Source organism: Puma concolor, chromosome D1 (assembly GCF_028749965.1).
Source record: "Puma concolor isolate L17-30 chromosome D1, mPumCon1.1.hap2, whole genome shotgun sequence".
Classification (NCBI taxonomy): Eukaryota; Metazoa; Chordata; class Mammalia; order Carnivora; family Felidae; genus Puma; species Puma concolor.
In genome coordinates, this window is record NC_141676.1 from 45,075,142 (window position 1) to 45,098,620 (window position 23,479).

At 40.9% G+C, this 23,479-nt stretch overlaps 1 long non-coding RNA gene across 1 annotated transcript in view; it reads right to left on the bottom strand.

Annotated features, from left to right (window-relative positions):
• Positions 1–1,032: 1,032 nt before the first annotated feature.
• Positions 1,033–23,479, bottom strand: part of LOC147576637 (uncharacterized) — a 93,749-nt gene continuing 71,302 nt past the window's right edge. The window contains exons 3-4 of the long non-coding RNA XR_015240986.1: positions 3,897–4,007; positions 1,033–2,975 (exon numbers count right to left, since the gene is read on the bottom strand). This is a non-coding gene — a long non-coding RNA (uncharacterized LOC147576637). The remainder of the gene's footprint in view (positions 2,976–3,896; positions 4,008–23,479) is intronic.

Consider the following 23,479-nt stretch of genomic DNA (forward strand, 5'->3'; position numbering starts at 1 on the left):
AAATGGGCCTGAAAAGAAAATCTAGGACCAGACTAGAAAAGTTCTTAATTCTGTGTTAAGATGATTCAACTCATTCCTATAGTCAAGGAGAATCCACTGAACACTTTCAAAGAGAGTGTCATGAACATATTTAAGTTAGAAAAAGATAACTTTAATGGCAGTAGAGAGGATAGACTAGAGTATGGAGAGACCAGAAGCAGAAAGATCCTTTGGTCGTCTTTCTAACAGTCCAGGCAAGATAAAGGTGAGTGGCTCTAAAGCAGTGGCACTGATGATGAAGTGAAAATTCTAGACCTATTCTGAAGATAAAATGAACAGAACTTGACGACCGAAGAACTATGATGGGTGCCAGCAAAGACAGGCTCTAGATTTTTTTTTAATGTTTATTTTATTTTTGAGAGAGAAAGAGAGAGAGAGAGAGCATAAGCAGGGAAGGGGCAGAGAGAGAAAGAGGGAGACAGAATCTGAAGCGGGATCCAGGCTCCCAGATGTCTGCACAGAGTCCATCGTGGGGCTTGAACTCATGAACTGTGAGGTCATCACCTGAGCCGAAGTTAGGCGCTTAACGGACTGAGCCACCCAGCCACCCCAGGCTCTAGGTTTCTAGTTTGAAAAACCAGGTAGATGGTGGTACTACTAAGTATGAGAGAGAATTCAAGAAAACTGGACAACATAGAGTTCAGCTTTATATATACTGAGTCCACAGTGCCTGTAGAGCACTAATGGGGAAATGTCTGGTTGGCAAAGGATAATAGATGGCCAGGACTCTGGAGAGAGACTAGAAGCCAGAGATACACTTTGAGGAACAATTTTATATTTTGTAGCCTATGTCAGATATACCCACCAGATTTTGCTCAACCTCTGTAACTAACAAAGGAAAAAATGTGACTCATTGTATAATGAAATAAACCACAATGAGAGTCAAATAATCCATTGCTGATGCTCCTTGCCATGAGGAGGGTTTTTCATTTGTTCATTAGTAAAAGAAACTTGTAACTCAGAACTGCATGGTCGTTTAGGAGTGTTCTTAAGTTTTTTTTTAAGTTTATTTATTTTTGACAGAGAGAGAGAGTGAGCATGAGCTAGGGAGGGGTAGAGAGAGAGGGAGACACAGAATCCGAAGCAGGCTCCAGGCTCTCAGCTGTCAGCACAGAGCCTGATGCAGGGCTCGAACTCAGGAGCCATGAGATCATGACCTGGGCCGAAGTCAGATGCTTAACCGACTGACCCACCCAGATGCCCCAGGAGTGTTCTTTAAAAACAAACAACCAAGCACCCTAAGTTTTCAAAAAAATGAGTGCTACTTGCTTCTTAAATTGAAGCTCATTTATTTTGTAAATAAACTCCAAGTTTCCCGTAGCAGCTTCATTTTATTATTTAAACTCATATCTCAGTGACATGCGAATATTCTTCAACTGAGGTATTTGGTAATACCCTGTCCAAAAAAGTGCTATCCCTGGTAGTAGGTACATAATAAATATTTACTGGATGAATGGATGGTAGACAGATGGATAAATGAAAACAACAGATTAAAGTAGTGGTGATTTTGTTAGGAGTTTGATATACATATATAAGTATATAAAAAATATGATCAAGGGAGAATTAGAAACTGCCTGGTTTTGCTGCATCAGTGGAAGAAAGCCAGAATTAGACAACTTCCAGTTTCTTCCTTATGCCCAGTTGCCTCAAATATCTTAAGAACCGAAATACTTTTCTTCCATTTTTTTTTTTTGGCTATGTTAAATGATCATAAATACAGGATCTCACAGCTTTACTTCTTTTGTATCGTTCTCAGCATAATTACTTACAAATATTAGACACAGTTCTAATTATCTGAAATCAATGGAAGTCTGCCATTAATAGCACAAAAAGTCAATTGATTTTGACTGCACATTTATACAGGATCAGTAGGTGTCTTACTATACCTATTGAAAATTGTAAAACTCTTGACTAGACTTTATTTTGTTAAAACTCTCTTTTTCAAAATTTTATTCAAAATAGCTTTAGAAAAAAACATTCTGCTTTGGTGGTTGACCTTCTTGTGAAATGTGGAATGAGTCATTAATATACTGGGTAACCATGTCCCCTTTCTACCTCCATCTTAAAGTAGTTTCTTTGTCTTCAGTGGGTACCTTTTATCACTCTTCCTCCCATCCCATGTAACAAGGAGAAAGATTTCTTTCCAACTGCTGCTCCTCTAAAGAATGAAGTGCAGATACATGCAATCTAAAGAAGACTGGACCTCAAGTTCAGTCATGATACAGCCCAGGCTCCCAGAGATCATGTGATCTCTCGGTAAACAGAGCCTACCTCCAGATGAGTGAGTTAAAGGTAACAGGAAAATTCTGAAATACTGCAGATGCTTGACAAACTTAACCTTTCACTGTCTTAAAAATACATGTATTTTATTTATGTCTCTCTCCTAAAGGGTACAGTCCATGTCCTTGTCATCGATGTATTTTTCTCAGCACATAACATAGTTATCAGTCGCCAGTAGAGTGAATTAAGAAATTGTCCCATATATAATTTCTCCTTCTTTCTAATTTTTTGTATTATCCAAGTTTCCTTTAATGAATAAAAATTGTGTACATAGGGGCACCTGGGTGGCTCAGTCAGTTGAGCGTCCGACTTCGGCTCAGGTCATGATCTCATGGCTCGTGAGTTCAAGCCCGGTGTCGGGCTATGTTCTGAGAGCTTGGAGCCTGGAGCTTCCTTTGGATTCTGTGTCTCCCTCTCTCTCTGCGCCTCCCCCACTCACACTCTGTCTCTCTCTCTCTCTCAAAAATAAATGAACATTTTAAAAAATCTTAAAAAAGTGTGTATATAATAAAAATAAAGTCCAGGGGTGCCAGGCTGGCTCAGTTGGCTGGGCATCCAACTCTTGATTTTGGCTCAGGTCGTGTTCTCACAGTTCACAGGATCAAGTCCAACATTGGGCTCCATGCTGACAGCCTGCTTGGATTCTCTCTCTGCTCCTAAGTAAATAGACAAATAAATAAATAAATAAATAGGACTCATGGGACAATATACCAAGTTCTTACTTGTTAAAAAAACTGAAAGTCCAATATTTTGTTTGTTTTTAATGTGAATATTTTTATATAGATCTTGATATTGTACATATATGTATATACATAGTCATGACTGAAAGAAAGCAAGAAAATAGCTTCAAGTCTGTTTGAATCAATACATAATACAATTTCAGCATCTTATATTAATTTGTTAATTACAATACAGAAAATTTAAATACTGAATGTGTGTGTTATTCTAAAAGATGGTTAGCAAAAACTGAGATGACTGTTTTGGCTGTTTTCTTATGACACAACTGGGTGAAAAGCAGAACTATGCAGAAGTTTCATAATAAAACTCCAAACCACATTAGACTTGTCTACTGTCAGGTTTTGTTACATTCTCCCTAACTCAACCTAGACTCCCTGAGGTTGGCAAACAGGGCAAAGTTTGAGTCAAAATCATACCCTTTCTTTGAGCTTTAGGGATGCACTTAGAATTTTGTGAAAAACCAAAAGAAACAGCAGCTTCCTCCAGATGTGACAAGTCTGTCACTTTCAGTGTTTATTCAAATTTGAAACCCAGCCCAAAAAATAAAGACAGTTGCCTGGGAGGGAAAGGAGGAGAAGGGCAAAAGAGTCCAAAAGTCCTATTCCATTCAGAAAGAGGCGTTGATGTGGTAAGATTCCCTAGGAGGGGGCACAAGTTAGTAAGAAGAAGGGGCAACAAGGCAGGGAGGAAGGGCAGGGAGGGAGAGAAGAGGGTGGGAGGAAGGAAAGGGAAGGAGGGAGAGAGGGAAGAACCAATGAGGAGAGTGTATCATAACCAAAGATTAGTATTAATCCAATTCTATGGTCTTGAGATCCAAGGAAAAGAAATTCACCACTGACCTCATCATGTTTGTTTGTCTGGAGGCTGTTTCCATGTCTGAAGTAGGTTGTATTCATAGACGATCATTAAAAGGACACTTCCAAATATAGACTTTTACCCTTAAAAAAAATCTGAGAAAAAAAAAATCCAACATTATAGAATTTGCTTGATTGCCCTACTCCTGTAAATAACAAACTGGAAATAATTTCCATCTTAGTTTTTCAACTCCTTTTCGATTTATAATAGCCAACATTTGAGTACTAATCTCTTTTCAGTCACTGTGCTAAGTATTTCACATAACTTTATGGGGAAACACTTACACCCCACTCCTGATATTTCCTTCCATGCGGACTACATTTCTTTCCATGAGCGTATGGTAGTCCCCGCGATCTGCAGAGGATATGTTCCAAGACCCCCAGCAGATACCTGAAACTGTGGAAAGTACTGAGCCTTATATGTAACTGTGTTTTTTCCTGTACATACATATCCATGAAAAAGTTTAACTTATTAATTAGGCACAGTGAACTAGAACAATTATAGCAATATACTATAATAAAAGTTATATGAATGTGTTCTCTCTCTCAAAATCTCTTATTCTCCTGTATTCCCCCTTCTTCTTGTGGTGATGTCTGATGCTAAAATGCCTCCGTGATAAGATGAACTGAGGTGAATGACATAAGTGCAATGACCACTGACCTTCTGACAAGACGTCAGAAGGAGGGTCATCTGCTTCCAGATTGCAGTTGGTCTCAGGTAACTGAAACCACAGACAGCAAAACCATGGATGAGGAAGAACTACTGTAATCTTCCTGGTCTATGCACTTACTACTTCCCAGGAGAGGAGAAGCAACTTTGATGAGTTTGGGATGAGGGCACATGACAAAGATCAAATATAACCAGTGTTCACTTCCCCTTCACCATTCTCTTTCAGATAGTTCAGCCTGCAAAAAGCACGTGTTCTTGTCTGCTCTGGAAAGAGCCAGGAGCAGAGTGGTAAAGGTCCTTCCTCTGTATGGCTGAGAAAAGACCATGGTAAGTCAAGTCCAGGCCTGGATTGGATATTGACTTATTAAGAGACTATCTCCTGGGAATAGTATGCAGCTTGGAAAAGAGAATTTCTTTGCCTTTGGGAAATACAAAATGTATAGATTTCATATATCTCTCTATGAAAGACCCCAAAAAGGGGCGCCTGGGTGACTCAGTCAGTTAAGCATCCAACTTCGGCCTAGGTCGTGATCTCCTGGTTCGTGAGTTTGAGCCCTGCGTCCAGCTCTTTGCTGACAGCTTGGAGCCTGAAGCCTGCTTCGGATTCTGTGTCTCCCTCTCTTTCTCTGCCCCTCCCCCACTCATGCTCAGTGTCTCTCCCTCTCTCTCTCTCAAAAATAAATAGCCATTTAAAAAAATTAAAAAAAAAAAAGAAGAAGAAGAAGAAGAAGGAAGACCCCACAAAGCAAAAACCTAGGGGTATGTGTAAGAAAAATGCATGTCTGGGCCAGGAAACAAAATGAGAGACAAAAAAAAATGTTTGTGTAACAAAGCAAAAGAAGGAAGACTATTCAAATCTAGCAAATGGTACTAGCTTTCCTATAAGTAGAAAAAGAAGGGGATCAAGCTAAAAAAACAAGTTGAAATGTTATAAACTCAGATGACTTTTGATGAAAAATAGCAGTGGAACAGGGCAAGGAAATATAACACCAGAGGCCTAATTTCTTGCTGTAGAAAAAGATGTAGCTGAAAGAAATGCTACTCAAAGCTTGTGACGTTCAAAGTGAAAGACAAGGTCTTAAGTAGTATGTAGCACATGGAATAGAACCTCACCAGGCCCACAGGGGCACAGTTTTCAAAAGCAGCATTAATTCAGGTCTCTACTGAAAGGGATTATCCTGTTGAAATAACTTTGGGTGGCAGAGGGGAGTCATCCACAGGAGGTAGGTGTCTTAGCTGTGGCAAGAAGTAAAAGCAGTAATCCCTGTGGCTCAGGATTCAAATGCTGTTCATCAGACTTCATGGAGGCCATGTAAGTAGACAAAGTCCCACTCTTCAGCATGGCATGCTGGAAACATGAGACTCAGTGGGAAAAGTGAAATGAAGAGATTTTATGTGCATTAGGAAGGGAAGGACCAGCACATTAAGTAAAACCCACACTACTCAGATCCCCTGCTGCAGGAGCATAATGGCTTTTGATCCATCATCATGTTCATACGAAGGCCTGTCTGCTCACTGGTCCTAGCCAATGACTGAGGATGGTTTGGGTAACAAAGCAGGCCCGTTTCAGTGAGGCGTAGCCATTTCAGTGAGGTAGAACTCCCCCAACAAGAAACTTTGGCTCAAGGATTCCCCATAAACCAGGTTTAACTTTTCTAGGAACTACACTATAGTCTAAGAGTCTTCCTATCCAGGTGTAGGAAAAAATCCTTTCCTTCTCTTCTTGCACAGGGGTCAGACCAGCACTGTGGTTTGAGAGCTTTTCTCACCTTCTACCCCCTCTCCCAGTAAATCTCTTACATGTTTGGTCCTTTCTTGGACTCTGCTTCTTAGTGGACCAATGTAATCCAATGTGTGCAGTTGACCATTGAACAACACAGGTTTGAACTGTGAGAGTCCACTTAAAGTCATATTTTTTTGATAAATACAGAACAGTGCTGTGAATGTATTTTCTTTTCCTTATGATTTTCCTAACCTTTTCTTTTCTCTACCTTACTTTATTGTAAGAATACAGTAAGTAATACAGATAATATACAAATCTGTTAACCGACTGTTTATGTTATCTGCAAGGTCAACAGTAGCCTATTAGTAGCTGGGTTTCTCAAGAGTCGAAAGTTATACATGGATTTTTGATTGTGTGTTGGGGGGTCAGCATCCTGAACCTCTGCATTGTTCAAGGGTCAACCGTAATTGGACAACTTGGCTAGACATAATTTAGGCTGGGAAATAAAATAGGAAATTTATTTTCAGCCTTGGGTACAATGTTGCCTCTGAGTTAATTTAGTTAGTGTACTCATCTGGCCTATTTCAGAGCATTCTGAACGCAGAAGCAACATTATTCACCTGCACTATATCAGGAGCATGATTAGTGTTGGAGGAACAGCCTTATGAAAGTGAGAATATGACGATCCTGATAGTCTGCTGATCTCTTCCCCATGAGGAGATAGACATAGCCTGGTTGAATACAGGCTAACTGGTCTAGCCCTATGGATTAAGAGAACAAAAGTCTAGGAAATTTCCCCCATGCCAATGTTTATAGAAGGAGCTTCACTAATGTAATACACCTGTCAACTCTCTGACAACCCCTCTCAATACTCCCACAGGGAAAGAGGAGTGACTTCTCATCTTGATGAGTTAGAAAAAAGAATTTTAACGGGTGCCTGGGTGGCTCAGTCGGTTAAGTGTCCGACTTCGGCTCAGATCATGATCTCACGGTTCATGGGTTCGAGCCCCGTGTTGGGCTCTGTGCTGACAGCTCAGAGCCTGGAGCCTGGTTTGGATTCTGTGTCTCCCTCTCTCTCTGGTCCTCCCCCACTCATGTTCTGTCTCTCTCTCTCTCTCAAAAATAAATAAATATTTTTTAAAAATTTAGAAAGAAGAGGGGCGCCTGGGTGGCGCAGTCGGTTAAGCGTCCGACTTCAGCCAGGTCACGATCTCGCGGTCCGGGAGTTCGAGCCCCGCATCAGGCTCTGGGCTGATGGCTCAGAGCCTGGAGCCTATTTCCGATTCTGTGTCTCCCTCTCTCTCTGCCCCTCCCCCATTCATGCTCTGTCTCTCTCTGTCCCAAAAATAAATAAACGTTGAAAAAAAAAATTAAAAAAAAAAATTTAGAAAGAAGAATTTTAAAATGCTTATCTCAGCTCCTGCTTACCTCATTTTAACCCAGGATCCACAAAGAGCATTCATTCTATCCTGCTTCTCCACTCCATACATTTTACAGAGGCAGGCTCTTGCCTGGAGAGAAGAGCAGTTTTAGTGCTACTCAGTGTATGACCGTGGTTCTACATCAGGATGCCTATTGGTACCATACATCTAGGCCACATCTTCAATTTGAATCTTTATCAGTTGAGCAGGTGATACTTTGATCACCATCTATTTTCTCCTTTTCTGTCTCACAATTAGTCCTAAACTCTCATGGGGGGAAAAGTTCTATTATTCTCTTTTTACCTAAGAAGAAACTGAAATATGGTAAGCCAAACAACTCTCCCAAGATCATACAGTTAACAAGTGGTGGAATTAATTTTTTTTTCTTTTTAATGTTTTTATTTATTTTTGAGAAAGAGAGAGACAGAGCATGAGCAGGGGAGGGGCAGAGAGAGAGGGAGACACAGAATCTGAAGCAGGCTTCAGGCTCTGAGCTGTCAGCACAGAGCCTGACACAGGGCTCGAACTCACGGACTGTGAGATCATGACCTGAGCTGAAGTCGGATGCCCAACGGACTGAACCACGCGGGTGTCCCAAAAAGTGGTGGAATTAGAATTCAAGAAGAAACTGAGTGCTTCCATGCTTTTTAATTTAGTCATTTCTTATTACAATTCTATTTTCATAAGGAAAGCTTTTGACACGCACAAATTAGAAACATCCAGCTGGTGAATACGTTAGTAGTGTTCATAAAGTTTGGTTCTGTAGTCTTGCATTTATTTATCTTGGATTTCTTTTAAACTTTTTTTTTTTTTTAATTTTTTTTTTCAACGTTTATTTATTTTTGGGACAGAGAGACAGAGCATGAACGGGGGAGGGGCAGAGAGAGAGGGAGATACAGAATCGGAAACAGGCTCCAGGCTCTGAGCCATCAGCCCAGAGCCCGACGCGGGGCTCGAACTCACGGACCGCGAGATCGTGACCTGGCTGAAGTCGACGCTTAACTGACTGCGCCACCCAGGCGCCCCTCTTTTAAACTTTTAAATGGTCACATTTGAAATCTGTCACCAAATGTCTTGACAAACACTTCAAAAGAGGTGATTTAAAGGAAAACAACTTCTAACTATCTTAGTCTCTCATGTGTACCTCTAGGACATGACAAGGAGTGGCCCAAAATTGTGTTTGTCCCAATATTTCCATCTTTGTGTTGGGGACCTGGAAAGGCTTGAATCTAGATATTTGAAATGGCCTGAACATAATAGTCAAAGAAGTAGAATTAACATGATTAAGTACACATCGCAAAAATCAGGTAAAATTTATCAAACTTGCAAATCTACTCCACACCTTCTAGGAAGGGAATTCATTCCCTGAGCAAACATCTATTGAGCATCATGTTTCTAGATACTAGTGACCCTCAGATGAATGAGACCCTGACACTGTCTTTGGACATCGTATAACCCACTTTTTATATGCATAAATTGGGATTCTCAAACATTTGCTGATTAGTAAAGTTTTCATGATGGTATCTTTAGCAATTGATCCTATTTTGTCTGGGCTGTATTATTATCTGTAAAGCATTGTTGGTGTATGCAATGATTTGAATATTTTGTTTGAACCTAGTTTACAAAAGTGAGTGGAAGGCAGAAAAATAAAAATGCTAATACTTATGGCTGAGTAATGAAAGATGGAAATTATTAGGGATGCTAAAAGCAGCAAATATGTGGCCTCAGTTACATTTCTATTGGACTTAGGCTGGTCGACTATTTAGTTACAAGTGCAAGAAACAAATATGCTCAAAATGCATAGATGTAGCAACAGAAAAAATAGATCCATAAAATTATGAATTGGAAAACAGCATCAAGAAATGCCCCAGGAATCCAAAGGCAAAAAGAAGCTTTAGTTCCATAGCTTTGTGAACACTGATACATACAGCTTGTGGCTTGATTCCTCTATGAGGGGGAGGAAAGAGGCTGATGCTTAACTTTCTCTTGAGAAAGTCAGCATACTATGTCATGTTTGATTCCCTGCAAAATCCCCCGAAAAGAGCACCCTTTGCAAGCCCTTTCTAGCACTAAAATACATTTCTTCTGATTATTTTTTTATTAATTTTTTTTAACGTTTATTTATTTTTGAGACAGAGAGAGACAGAGCATGAACAGGGGAGGGGCAAAGAGAGAGGGAGACACAGAATCTGAAACAGGCTCCAGGCTCTGAGCTGTCAGCACAGAGCCCGACGCGGGGCTCGAACCCACGGACCGTGAGATCATGACCTGAGCCGAAGTCGGATGCTTAACCGACCAAGCCACCCAGGCGCCCCTCTTCTGACTATTAAATGTCCTTTCCAATAAGCGGAGAGAAACAAAATTTGAAGTAAGACATTACTTTAGAAAATTCATTTTTGTGTATATTTGGTATTTAATTTATGCATGAAATATTCACTATGGTATTAGAACATTTTCAGTTTCATATAACAGAAAAATAAGTATGGCAAAACACTGTGGCAGGTACTTTGAATCAACACAGTCAAAAACAAGTTTCCCTTCTCTTCACACTGCCCATCCTGAGGAGCTAGTCCTTCTCTTGAGAGAAGGCGAGACCAGGACTCTCCTAGATAATAAAAGTCTTCCGTGGGGGCACCTGGCTGGCTCAATCGGTAGAGCATGCGACTCTTGATCTCGGGGTTGTAAGTTCGAGCCCCATGTTGTGTGTAGAGGTTACTTAAAAAAATAAAACCTTAAAAAAAAAAAAGTCTCCCATTATATCTAGTCATCTGAATAGTCCTATTTTGTTAATCAAAATGTTCCGTAATTTAAATGTAATAGTTTGAAGTTCAAATTCCATTTAAAGTTAAAGTTTCTCCCCTTGACAAAGTGCTTGCAGTGAAAGAGAGGTCTTAGCCTCATCTCTGTTCCCCTACTTGATGCTTCCCCTCCTCCGTCCCCACTTGCCCCCAGGCTGCCTCTGGATCCTCCAATATTAAAACAGAGAGAGGAATAAGAACTGAAGGGTAGGAAATGTCTTACCTGACTGGCACCAAGGTACTTTGGCATTGGTTTCCTCTGGCTGTGGCAAATGTTTAAAGCTGTCTTTTTCTGGTGGATGTTCAAAGCTGACTATTCTTCTTGTGGGTGGTTTCATGGGTACTTTGGAGGCTCCCACATTGAACTGCCTGTACTGTGGGTGAAACATTTACCTCCCACTGGTCACTTCTATTTCCTCCCACAGCAGTGGGAATCAGGTGAACCAGCCCTTTGTTGGGGTCACTTCATCTTTTTGAGTAGGACTCTTGAGTGAAATTTGAAATGGCTCCAGGTTGGCTGTCTTCTGCTGAGCCCACATCTAATCCACAAGAAACACTCACTATCTTTGTCTCTGCTTTCAGCGTAAAGGCAACTGGCACTCAGTGCAAGCTGGGTTCTATCTTTCTCTTTTTCTCTGTACTTTAGCTCAATTGCCACAGCTCTTGTCGTGCCTATCCAAGTTCATTTATTTAAATTTCATTACCACTTCATCCACTGTATCACCAAGAGTCTTTTTTAGTACCTGTCCAAATATGGCTTCTCCAGGACTATCAGCATGATTTCCATTCTTTCTTACAAAAAAAAGGGTCAAATTATAAGCATTTTTGAGATTATAAACTTATATGATAATTATTATTTTATATGTTATTATTATATATATAAACAAGTTTCTGTAACTATCATTCTTTCATTCCTTTGAAGGTCTAAAAGGAGCTGGAAAGCCTGGCACAGAGCTCTCTGCTAATGAATGAACACATCAAGCCAAGGAAGAGAATACAAAACACAGTCCACTCTTAGCTCTTAAACAAATGTCCCAGAGAGGTGATGATGATAGGATAACTTTCCTTGCTACTTCCAATAGCTTGATGATAGCCCAGCCTTTTCACTGCCCCCGGCAGCTTTACCCAAGTGCTCAGTTCTGGAAAACCATCTCCATTATAGTAATGGAGATTGCCTCTTCAACCAAAGTTTAGTGATTCATGGGTTTCTCCATCCTGCTGGATCCCCTTCCACTAATGGGAGGAATCTGAGAGATTCCTGAGCTTGAGATAGGACCCATATACCTATTTGTGCTATGCTTGGTGTGAAGCATGAAACCGTGCATATACGGTGAGGAACCAGTGCTCTATACTGAGAGTGAAAGGCTTTGCCAAATTTTAGGTGGAAGTGAAAGGTGGGGACTGGTGGCAGGTCAGAGTGGGGGTCAGTCTCATTATTTTTTTCTGACTACAAGCTCTTCACAGGATTTTCTCATGTGTGAAGTTACTGGGCATACACTTTGAAAGGTCTCACTTAGTCATGGTTATGTGCACAGATGTTGGGAGTTAGAACTTGGATTTTAATCTTCATTCTCCCACAAACTAAAAGTGTTGCCTTGGACAAGCTACCTGAGCAAATTCATGGGATGAGGGGTAGAAGTGCTCACTTTCACTTTTTTTGAAAAAATTTTTAAAAAATGTTTTATTTACTTTTGAGAGAGAGAGGCAGAGTACGAGCAGGGGAGGGACAGAGAGAGAGGGAGACACAGAATCCAAAGAAGGCTCCAGGCTCTGAGCTGTCAGCACAGAGCCCGATGTGGGGCTCAAACTCATGAACTGTGAGATCGTGACCTGAGCTGAAGTCGGACGCTTAACCAACTGAGCCACCCAAGTGCCCCTACTTACTTTCATTTCTTAAAACATCTGAAAATCTGTTGAAAACAGAGTCTGGAGCCCATGGCTATCTTATCTTATGTAGACAGGATTATCTGGCCAGGGAGAATCCCCTACTCTATTTTTATGGAGTTGCCATGCCCCTAGAGTTACCAACAACTCAAGATGAGTCTTCCAGAAAGGAGACTGAATCAGTAATCAAAAAACTCCCAACAAACAAAACTCCAGGACCAGACGGCTTCACAGGCAAATTCTACCAAGCATTTAGAGAACAGTTAATACCTATTCTTCTCAAACTATTCCAAAAAATAGAAGAGGAAGGAAAACTTCCAAATTCATTCTATGAGGTCAATATTACCCTGATACCAAAACCCAAAAAGACACCACCAAAAAAGAGAACTACAGGTTAGTATTTTTGATAAACATAGATGCAAAAATCCTCAACAAAATACTGGCAAACAGAATCCAAGAGTAGATTAAACAAATCACTCACCATGATCAAGCGGGATTTACTTCCTGCATGCAAGGGTGGTTCAGTATTCATAAATTAATCAATGTGATACATTGCATCAATAAGAGAAAGGATAGGGGCACCTGGGTGGTTCAGTCAGTTAAGCATCTGGCTCTTGATTTTGGCTCAGGTCATGATCTCATAGTTCATGAGATTAAGCCCCCTCGTCAGGCTCTGAGCACACAGAGCCTGCTTGGGATTCTCTCTTTCCCTCTCTCTCTGCCCCTCCCCCTCCACACTCTATCTTTCTCAAAATGAATAAATAGACTTTTTTTAAAAAAGAGGAAAAGGATAGGGGCGCCTGGGTGGCTCAGTTGGTTGGGCGTCCGACTTCAGCTCAGGTCACGGTCTCGCAGTCTGTCAGTTCGAGTCCTGCGTCGGACTCTGGGCTGATGGCTCAGAGCCTGGAGCCTGCTTCCCATTCTGTGTCTCCCTCTCTCTCTGCCCCTCCCCCATTCATGCTTTGTCTCTCTCTGTCCCAAAAATAAATAAACATTAAAAAAAAACAAAAACTTAAAAAAAAAAAGAGGAAAAGGATAAAAAAAATCATATGATCATTTTAGTAGATGCAGATAAAGCATTTGACAAAGCAAAACATCCATTCATGATAAAAGCCTTCAACAAAGTAGGTTTAGAGGGAACATACCTCAACATAATAAAGGCCATATATGAAAAACCCACAGTGAACGTCATACTGAATGGGAAAAAAACTGAGAGCTTTCTCCCTAAAGTCAGGAACAAGACAAAGACATCTATTCTCACCACTTTTTATTTAACATAGTGCTGGAAGTCTTCACCACAGCAATCAGACAACAAAAAGAAATGAAAGGCATTCAAATCGGCAAGGAAGAAGTAAAATTTTCATTATTTGCAGATGACATGATACTCTGTGTAGAAACCCCTAAAGACTCCACTAAAAAACTACTAGAACTGGTAAATGAATTCAGTAAAATTGCAGGATACAAAATCAATGTGCAGAAATCTGTTGCATTTCTTTTTTTTTTTTAATTTTTTTTTTCAATGTTTATTTATTTTTGGGACAGAGAGAGACAGAGCATGAACGGGGGAGGGGCAGAGAGAGAGGGAGACACAGAATCGGAAACAGGCTCCAGGCTCTGAGCCATCAGCCCAGAGCCTGACACGGGGCTCGAACTCCTGGACCGCGAGATCGTGACCTGGCTGAAGTCGGACGCTTAACCGACTGCGCCACCCAGGCGCCCCGCATTTCTTTTTTAAAAATGTTTATCTTTTTAAACCTTTTTATCCTTTTATACTTAAAAAAAATTTTTTTAAATAATTTAATCCAAATTAGTCAGCATATAGTGCAACAATGATTTCAGGAATAGATTCCTTAGTGCCCCTTACCCATTTAGCCCATCCCCCCTCCCACAACCCCTCCAGTAACCCTCAGTTTGTTCTCCATATTTATGAGTCTCTTCCATTTTGTCCCCCTCCCTGTTTTTAGAATATTTTTGTTTCCCTTCCTTTATGTTCATCTGTTTGTCTCTTAAAATCCTCATATAAGTGAAGTCATATGATATTTGTCTTTCTCCGACTAATTTTACTTAGCATAATGCCCTCCAGTTCCATCCATGTAGTTGCCAATGGCAAGATTTCATTCTTTTTGATTGTCAAGTAATACTCCATTGTATATATATATACCTCATCTTATTTATTCACTCATCCATCAATGGACATTTGGGCTCTTTCCATACTTTGGCTATTGTTGATAGTGCTGCTATAAACATGGGGGTGCATGTGTCCCTTCAAAACAGCACAACTGTAACCCATGGATAAATACCTAGTAGTAAAATTTCTGGGTCATAGGGTAGCTCTATTTTTAACTTTTTGAGGAACCTCCATACTGGTTTCCAGAGTGGCTGCACCAGTTTGCATTCCCACCAGCAGTGCAAAAGAGATCCTCTTTCTCCACATCCTCGCCAACATCTGTTGTTGCCTGAGTTGTTAATGTTAGCCATTCTGACAGGTGTAAGGTGGTATCTCATTGTGGTTTTGATTTGTATTTCCCTGATGATGAGTGAAGTTGAGCATTTTTGCATGTGTCGGTCGGCCATCTGGATGTCTTCTTTGGAGAAGTGTCTATTTGTGTCTTTTGCCCATTTCTTCACTGGATTATTTGTTTTTTGGGTGTTGAGTTTGGTAAGTTCTTTATAGATTTTGGATACTAACCCTTTATCTGATATGTCATTTGCAAATATCTTCTCCCATTCTTTTGGTTGCGTTTTAGTTTTGCTGATTGTTTCCTTTGCTGTGCAGAAGCTTTTTATTTTGATGAGGTCCCAATAGTTCATTTTTGCTTTTGTTTCCTTTGCCTCCAGAGAAGTTGCTGCAGCCCAGAGCAAAGAGGTTTTTGCCTGTTTTTTCCTCAAGGATTTTGATGGCTTCCTGTCTTACATCGAGATCTTTCATCCATTTTGAGTTTATTTTTGTGTATGGTGTAAGAAAGTGGTCCAGGTTCATTCTTCTGCATGTCGCTGTCCAGTTTTCCCAGCACCACTTGCTGAAGAGACTGTCTTTATTCCATTGGATATTCTTTCCTGCTTTGTCAAAGATTAGTTGGCCATAGGTTTGTGGGTCCATTTCTGGGTTCTCTATTCTGTTCCATTGATCTGAGTGTCTGTTCTTGTGCCAGTACCATACTGTCTTGATGATTACAGCCTTGTAGTATAGCTTGAAGTCCGGGATTGTGATGCCTCCAGCTTTGGTTTTCTTTTTCAAGATTGCTTTGGCTATTCGGGGTCTTTTCTGGTTCCATATAAATTTTAGGATTATTTGTTCTAGTTCTGTGAAGAATGCTGGTGTTATTTTGATAGGGCTGTTGCGTTTCTATACATTAATAAGGAAGCAGCAGAAGGAGAAATTAAGACAACAATCCCATTTACAACCGCACCGAAAATAATAAGATGCCTAGGAATAAGCCTAACCAAAGAGATAAAAGACCTATACTCTGAAAACTATAGAACACTTATGAAAGAAATTGAAGATGACACAAAGAAATGGAAAAACATTCCATGCACATTGATTGGAAGAAAAATATTGTTAAAAGGTCTATACTACCCAAAGAAATCTACACATTTAATGCAATCACTATCAAAAAACCAATAGCAAGGGTACCTGGGTGGCTCAGCTGGTTAAGTGTCTGACTCTTGATTTCAGTTCAGGTCATGATCTCATGGTCCTGAGATCAGTCCCTGCATCAGGCTCCACGTTGTGCATGGAGCCTGCTTGGAAGTCCCTCTCCCTCTCTCTCTCTCTCTCTTCCTCTGCCCCTCTTCTGCTCTCCCTCTCTCAAAATAAAATAAATAACTAAAATTGCTTTAAAAATAACAAAAAAAAAAAAACCCCACAAAATACCAACAGCATTTTTCACGTAACTAGAATAAAAAAATCCTGTAATTTATACAGAACCACAAAAGACCCCAAATAGCCAAAGCCATTTGAAAAAGAAATCTTGCAAAAGAAAAGCAAAGCTGGAGATACCATAATTCCAGATTTCAAGTTATATTATAAAGCTGTAGTAATCAAAACAGGGTAGCACTGGCACAAAAATAGACACATAGAAAAATGGAACAGAATAGGAAACCCAGAAATAAGCCCACAATTGTATGGTCAGTTAATCTTCAACAAAGCAGGAAAGAATATCCAACAGGAAAAAGTCTCTTCAACACCTGGTGTTGGAAAAACTGGTCAACTACATGCAAAAGAATAAAACCGGATCACTTTTTTATACCATACACAAAAATAAATTAAAAATGGATTAAAGACCTAAATGTGAGACAGGAAATCATAAATATCCTAGAAGAGAGCAGAAGTAATAATGTCTCTGACATTGGCCATAGCAACTTTTTTCTAGATATGTTTCCAAAGGCAAGGGAAATAAAAGCAAAAATAAACTATTGGGACAAAATTAAAAAAAAAAAAAAGTTCTGCACAGAGAAGAAAACAACCAACAAAACTAAAAGGCAACCTACTGAACGGGAGAAGATATTTGCAAATGACATATCTGATGAGGGGTTGTATCCAAAATATATAAAGAACTTATACCAACCAACACCCAAAAAAATAAATAATCCAATTAAAAATGGGTAGAAGACATGAACAGATATTTCTATGAAGAAGACATCCAGTTGGGGGCACCTAGCCAGTGCAGTTTCTTGATCTCTGGGTGGTGAGTTTAAGCCCCACATGGGGTGGAGAGATTACTTAACTAAATAAAACTTAAAAAATATATAGCCAGTAGATACATGAAAAGATGCTCAACATCACTCATGATCAGGGAAATACAAATCAAAAGTACAATGAGACACCACTTCACACCTGTCAGAATGGCTAAAGTCAAAAACACAAAGGGTTCCTTGGTGGCTCAGTTGGTTAAGTATCCTACTCTTGATTTTAGCTCAGGTCATGATCTCATGGTTTGTAAGACTGAGCCCTGAGTTGGCTCTGCATTGATAGCATGGAGCCTCCTTGAGATTCTCTCTTCCTCTCTCTCTCTCTCTCCACCTCTCTCTCTTTCTCTCTCTCAAAATAAAGAAAATAAACTTTAAAAAAAAAAACACAAGAAACAAGTGTTTGCAAGGATGTGGAGAAAAAGGAACCTCTCACACTGCTGGTGGGAATATAAACTGGGGCAGCCACTGTGGAAAGCAGTAGGGAGTTTCCTCAAAAAGTTAAAAACTAAGGGGGTGCCTGGGTGGCTCAGTAGGTTGAGCGTCCGTCTTCGGCTCAGGTCACGATCTCGCGGTCTGTGAGTTCGAGCCCCGCGTTGGGCTCTGTGCTGACAGCTCAGAGCCTGGAGCCTGCTTCGGATTCTGTGTCTTCCTCTCTCTCTGCCCCTCCCCCGCTCATGCTCTGTCTCTCTCTCTCTGTCAAAAATAAATAAACATTAAAAAGAAAAAATTAAAACAAAAAGTTAAAAACTAAGAACTACCCTATGATCTATTAATCACACTACTGGGTATTTACCCCCAAAATACAAAAACACTAATTCAAAGGGGTATATGCACCCCTATGTTTATTGCAGCGTTATTTACAATAGCCAAATTATGGAAGCAGCCCAAGATATGTGGAATTTAAGAAACAAAACAAATAGCAAAGAGAAAAAGAGACAAAGAAAGGGAGGGAGAGGGACAAACCAGGAAAGAGACTCTTAGCCACAAAGAACAAACTGATGGTCACCAGAGGGGAGGTGGGTGAGGGGATGGGTGAAATAGGTGATGGGGATTAAGGAGTGCATTTGTCATGATGAGCACTGGGTGATGTACGAAATAGTGGAATCACTCCATTGTACACCTAAAACCTGAAACTAATATGACACTGTACATTGGCTAAACTGGTATTAAAATAAAATAAATTGGGATGTCTGGGTGGCCCAGTTGGTTAAGCATCCGACTTTGGCCCAGGTCATGATCTTGTGGTTTGTGAGTTTGAGCCCTGCTTCGGGCTCTGTGCTGACAGCTCAGAGCCTGGAGCCTGTTTCAGATTCTGTGTCTCCCTGTCTCTCTCTGCCCTCCCCCGCTTGCGCTCTGTCTCTGTCTCTCTCTCTCAACAATAAGTAAACATTAAAAAAGTAATAATAAGGGGCGCCTGGGTGGCGCAGTCGGTTAAGCGTCCGACTTCAGCCAGGTCACGATCTCGCGGTTCGTGAGTTCGAGCCCCGCGTCAGGCTCTGGGCTGATGGCTCAGAGCCTGGAGCCTGTTTCCAATTCTGTGTCTCCCTCTCTCTCTGCCCCTCCCCCGTTCATGCTCTGTCTCTCTCTGTCCCAAAAATAAATAAACGTTGAAAAAAAAAATTTAAAAAAAAAAAAAAAAAAAAAAAAAAAGTAATAATAAGTAAATAAATTTTAAAAAAGAAGAAAGAAAGAGATGGGTCTGACCTGGTCTACATTTTCTCTCGGCTATAGCCAGAGGACCTCAGACAAGAACTCAGGCAGCCAGCCCCCTGTTTTAAAGTGGAAGGACAGCAGACACTGCTGGTTTCAAGTAGGAATTTCAAAAGACCCAGGGACAGCCACATAGCTGGGTACCCGGCAGATGAAAACTTAGTTTAGGAACGAAAGGGAAGAATCCCTAAAATCCTCAACCGAAGTACTTTGGGGACTGTTACTCCAGTATGACACCACTGACCTGATGGCCTCTCCCCTCACGCTCACTTCTGACACCAGTCCTGCTCTTTCCAATTTAAACAGCACCCTTGAGCTGGCAGCGATCCACCCTGGTTGCAACACCCTGTGCACACTGCATGCGTAACTGGGGCCCAGCCCCTGCTTCCTGAAACAGTCAACTGACAGTCACCTGAAATAGGGAGTCGTGGCTAAAATTCTGAAACAGAAAAACACATGGCTGTGAACAACGCTATTCGCTGGTGATGAATGATTTACTTCCTTACCTACAATTTAATCCCTCCAATAAGCCTCTCAAGACATCTGGCTTACAAATAAATAAATAATAAAGCACATAAGAAAGCTAAAGAGCTCATATACCCTTTTTCTGCTTTGCCATCTCATGGTTCATGTTAGCCCTGTCTAGTTCTGGGCATCACATGATACAACATCCCTACCTATGCTTGGCTCTTCAATGAACAGGCCAATCTTTCCCAGAAGTCCCCAGGCAGACTTGCCTTAATGTCTTGCTGACCAGAAATGTATAAGGTGACCTTTTCATTTCTACACCATTCAGTAGCAGGGAGATAAGCACGAGGCGGCATGAAAGAGGGTGATTTACAAGGGCAAACATGGGGTTCTATTAGAAAGGGAAGAGAGAGAACCATGTTGAGTAAACAATACCAATGTCTACTCATCCACTGAAAATCTGCAGGCTCCTCTGTGCTACTTAATTAAGGCCAACTTAATTTTCTGCTGCCTTACTTACTCAGGCCGACATACTGAACAGTCAGATTTTGCTGAAAGAAAGGTGATCTTTGTGCCATACTAGCATTACCTTTAATTATTTATTTATTTATTTTTGGGTCTCTTTCACTTAGATACTTTCCCTCTTCCATTGCTTTTTTTAAATTTTTTTTTTCAACGTTTATTTATTTTTGGGACAGAGAGAGACAGAGCATGAACGGGGGAGGGGCAGAGAGAGAGGGAGACACAGAATCGGAAACAGGCTCCAGGCTCTGAGCCATCAGCCCAGAGCCCGACGCGGGGCTCGAACTCACGGACCGCGAGATCGTGACCTGGCTGAAGTCGGACGCTTAACCGACTGCGCCACCCAGGCGCCCCTCCATTGCTTTTTTTGACAATAACCCTGGGCTCTCTTTTCTTCCCCATTGAGAAGACCTTTATTCTTTCATCCCACCACACCTCTTAGGTGTATTAGGCTACATGGGATTACAGTGGAATTATGTTATTGACCCATAAATAAAACTCTATGAACTTCCTAATCAAATGGGTTAGAAATGTTATAATGGCATTTCGAAAACATATCCATAAAACTCTAAGAATATTCCACCAAAAAAAGAGGATTCTGTGGTCACATAAGTTTGGGCAATGTTGCATATGCTTTCTTTCCTTCTCTTATTGATTATAGACTCAGAAGGTCTGAGAAGTCTTGCAGTTAATAAATTGACTCAGAATTAGTTCTGAAATCAAACTGCCTATGTTCAAATCTGGTTTCTACCACCTTCTAGGTTGTGTAAGTGCTGTAAGCCTCTGTTGTGTCATTTGAGAAAAGAGGAGTCTGGTGGTATTATTTAACGGGGGTTACTGTCAGAAGGTAAGATAATCCATGAGAAGCTGTCAGCACAGCTTTTTCTCCTTCATTTAACAAATATTTAGTGACTACCTACTATGCACCACAGTCCCAGGTCTCATGGAGCCTGCAATCTAATGGAAGAGCAAGAAGACAGACAATAAACAAGTAAATAAATAATAATTTCAGGTAGTGACAAGTACTATGAGTAAAATAAAATGTGGTGATGTTATATAATAACTAGGGGGGGCACCTGGGTGGCTTAGTCAGTTGAGTGTCCAACTCTTGATGTTGGCTCAGGTCATGATCCCAGGGTTGTAGGATCGAGCCCTGCATCCAGTCTCTGTGCTGAGCTTAGAGCCTGCTTAAGATTCTCTCTCTCTCTCTCTCTCTCTCTCTCTCTCTCTCTCTCTCTCTCTCCCCATCCCCTGCTTGTGCTCTCACTCTCTCTCTCTAAAAGAAAAAAAAATAACTAGGATGGAAATGGCTGGTTAGGATGGGAAGATTGGAGACCGCATTTCTGAGGAAGGCACTTTATCTGAGACCCAAGATAGAATGACACAGGAGTTATCTCTCCACTCATTCAGTCATTCATTCAACAAATGTTTATTGAGTACTTACCATATATGGCAGGACTGTTTTAGGCACAGAAGAATAAACAAAATTAGGTAAGAACCCCTGTCCTAACAGAGTTCATATTCCAGAGTGGGAAGACAAAAATAAAAAGGAAAATATATAGTGCACCAAAATGGTATTAAGTGCCATGGGGAAAAGCAGGGGGAGACTATCTAATTTTATTTTATTATTTTTTAAATCCTTTAAAAATTTTTTAAATAATTTTTAAATTTTATTTTTATTTTTAGAGAGTGATAGATTGAGAGAGCACAAACAGGGGAGAGGAGCAGAGGGAGAGAGAGAGAATCCCAAGCAGTTTCCACACTTGGCATGGCACCCTATGCTTGATCCCAACCCCAAGAGTTGGAAACCAACTGAGTGGAAAGCAAGAGTTGGATGCCCAACCAAATGAGTCACTCAGGCGCCCCTTTGTAAATTTTCTAAAAATGTTTATTTATTTTGAGAGAGGGAGAGAGTGTATGTGTGAGCAGGTGCGAGTAGGGGGAGAGGCAAAGAGAGAGGAGAGAGAGGATCCCAAACAGGCTCTGCACTAGCAGTGCAGAGCCTAATGTAGGGCTCCATCTCATGAACCACAACATCATGACCTGAGCCAAAATCAAGAGTCAGATGCTTAACCAATGAGTCATCCAGGTGCCCCAAAACTATCTAATTTTAAACTTTACAGTTTAAATAGGGTTGCAGGCATCCCTCATTGAAAAGGTGACACATACCCAATGAAAGACCTGATAAAGATGAGGAAGTAAGTCTTACAGAAACCTAGAGGAAGATAATTCTAGGCTAAAAGAAGTGGCAAATGCAAAAGCCCTGGAGCTAGAGCACGCAAGCCTGATATATTCAGAGAAGAACAAGGGGAGAGAATGCTCAAAGGAGAGTAAGTAAACAGAGAGTGGTAAGAAAGTGCCAGATCATGGAAGGATAAGCAAAGGTCTGGAGGAAAATTCTTCCAGGCAGATGGAATAACAAGTGTGAAGGCCCCGGATCAGGACCGAGGTTGGCCTATCTGAGGAAGAGAAAAATGGCTGAAAACTAGAGTCTACTAAGCAAAAGGAAGAGTTGAGCTCCAAGATGTCATTTGAGTCAGATCACGTAGAGCCTTATGTTATAATGACAGGCCAGTGTGTGAAATGTATATCTCTATATGTTTTTCTAAAGACATTGAAAAAATAGCTGTAACTATTGTTGGTATTCATGAGACATTATTCTGTGGCACAGATTGAGAAATGCTGCCTTAGGGCCAATTTTAACTAACCCTCTTCCTCACCCCCCATATCAATCAATCCCCAAGTGCTGTGAATCACACCACAGTAGGACCATCGCAGGAACTTGCGAACAGGTCTCCCCAAACTCCACTTTTCTATTTCTTGGTGCGGAAAGATCAAATCACTCCTCTCCTCAAAAATTTCCTGATTTTTTTACTTGCACAATCAAGTTCATGCTCAGGAAGTAGAAAGGATTTCAAGGTCTCCCTCTAGGTGTCCCTCCACAGGTTCCTGTTAAAGGAGAGGGCTAGACAAATTGTGCTCTAAGCATACATGCATGATCAGAGCCCTACCATTAGTTCATGCCATTCCCTCAGCCTGTGCTCCCCTTGCTTGCTTTCATTGCTTGGAAGTCTTCTCTTCCTTCAAAGTAAGCAGAGTTGATGCTCCTCTGAAGTTGGGCTTGACATTTGCAGGCAGAGTCAGTCCTTATTCTTTCAGCCATGTATCCATCCATGTTACATGTGTCTCAGTTTGCTGTGTTTGCCTTTCCATAGACGTAGTTGTTATCACGTCTCTTATTCCCATTACATTGCAAGCACATTGGAAGCAAGGGCTTTATTTTTGTCATGTTTCTTAGAATTACTGCTTAAGACAATTGCTAGCACGGAGCAGGTGCTCAATAAGCCGCTGCTGAAATAAAATTTTAGAGGCAAGACTGCAACAAACAGCTTTACATAAAGCACTGGGACACAAAGAGAGTAATATTATAGTCATGCTGTCAAGGAATTTATAAATCAATAATGGTAGCTACCATTGACAGAGTCCTAGCTATGGCACAGGCACCATCCCTATAGCATGGCTGGGCTTGTACGCTATTTAATACTTATAACAGCCCAATGAGGCAGGTGTTGTGACCCCCCAGCTTACAGAATGAAGTTAAGTCACTCGTCCAAGTTCACAGAGTAAGCAACAGGATTTAGTTTTACATCCCTCCAGCTTCCAAGCTTTTGCTCTTTTTT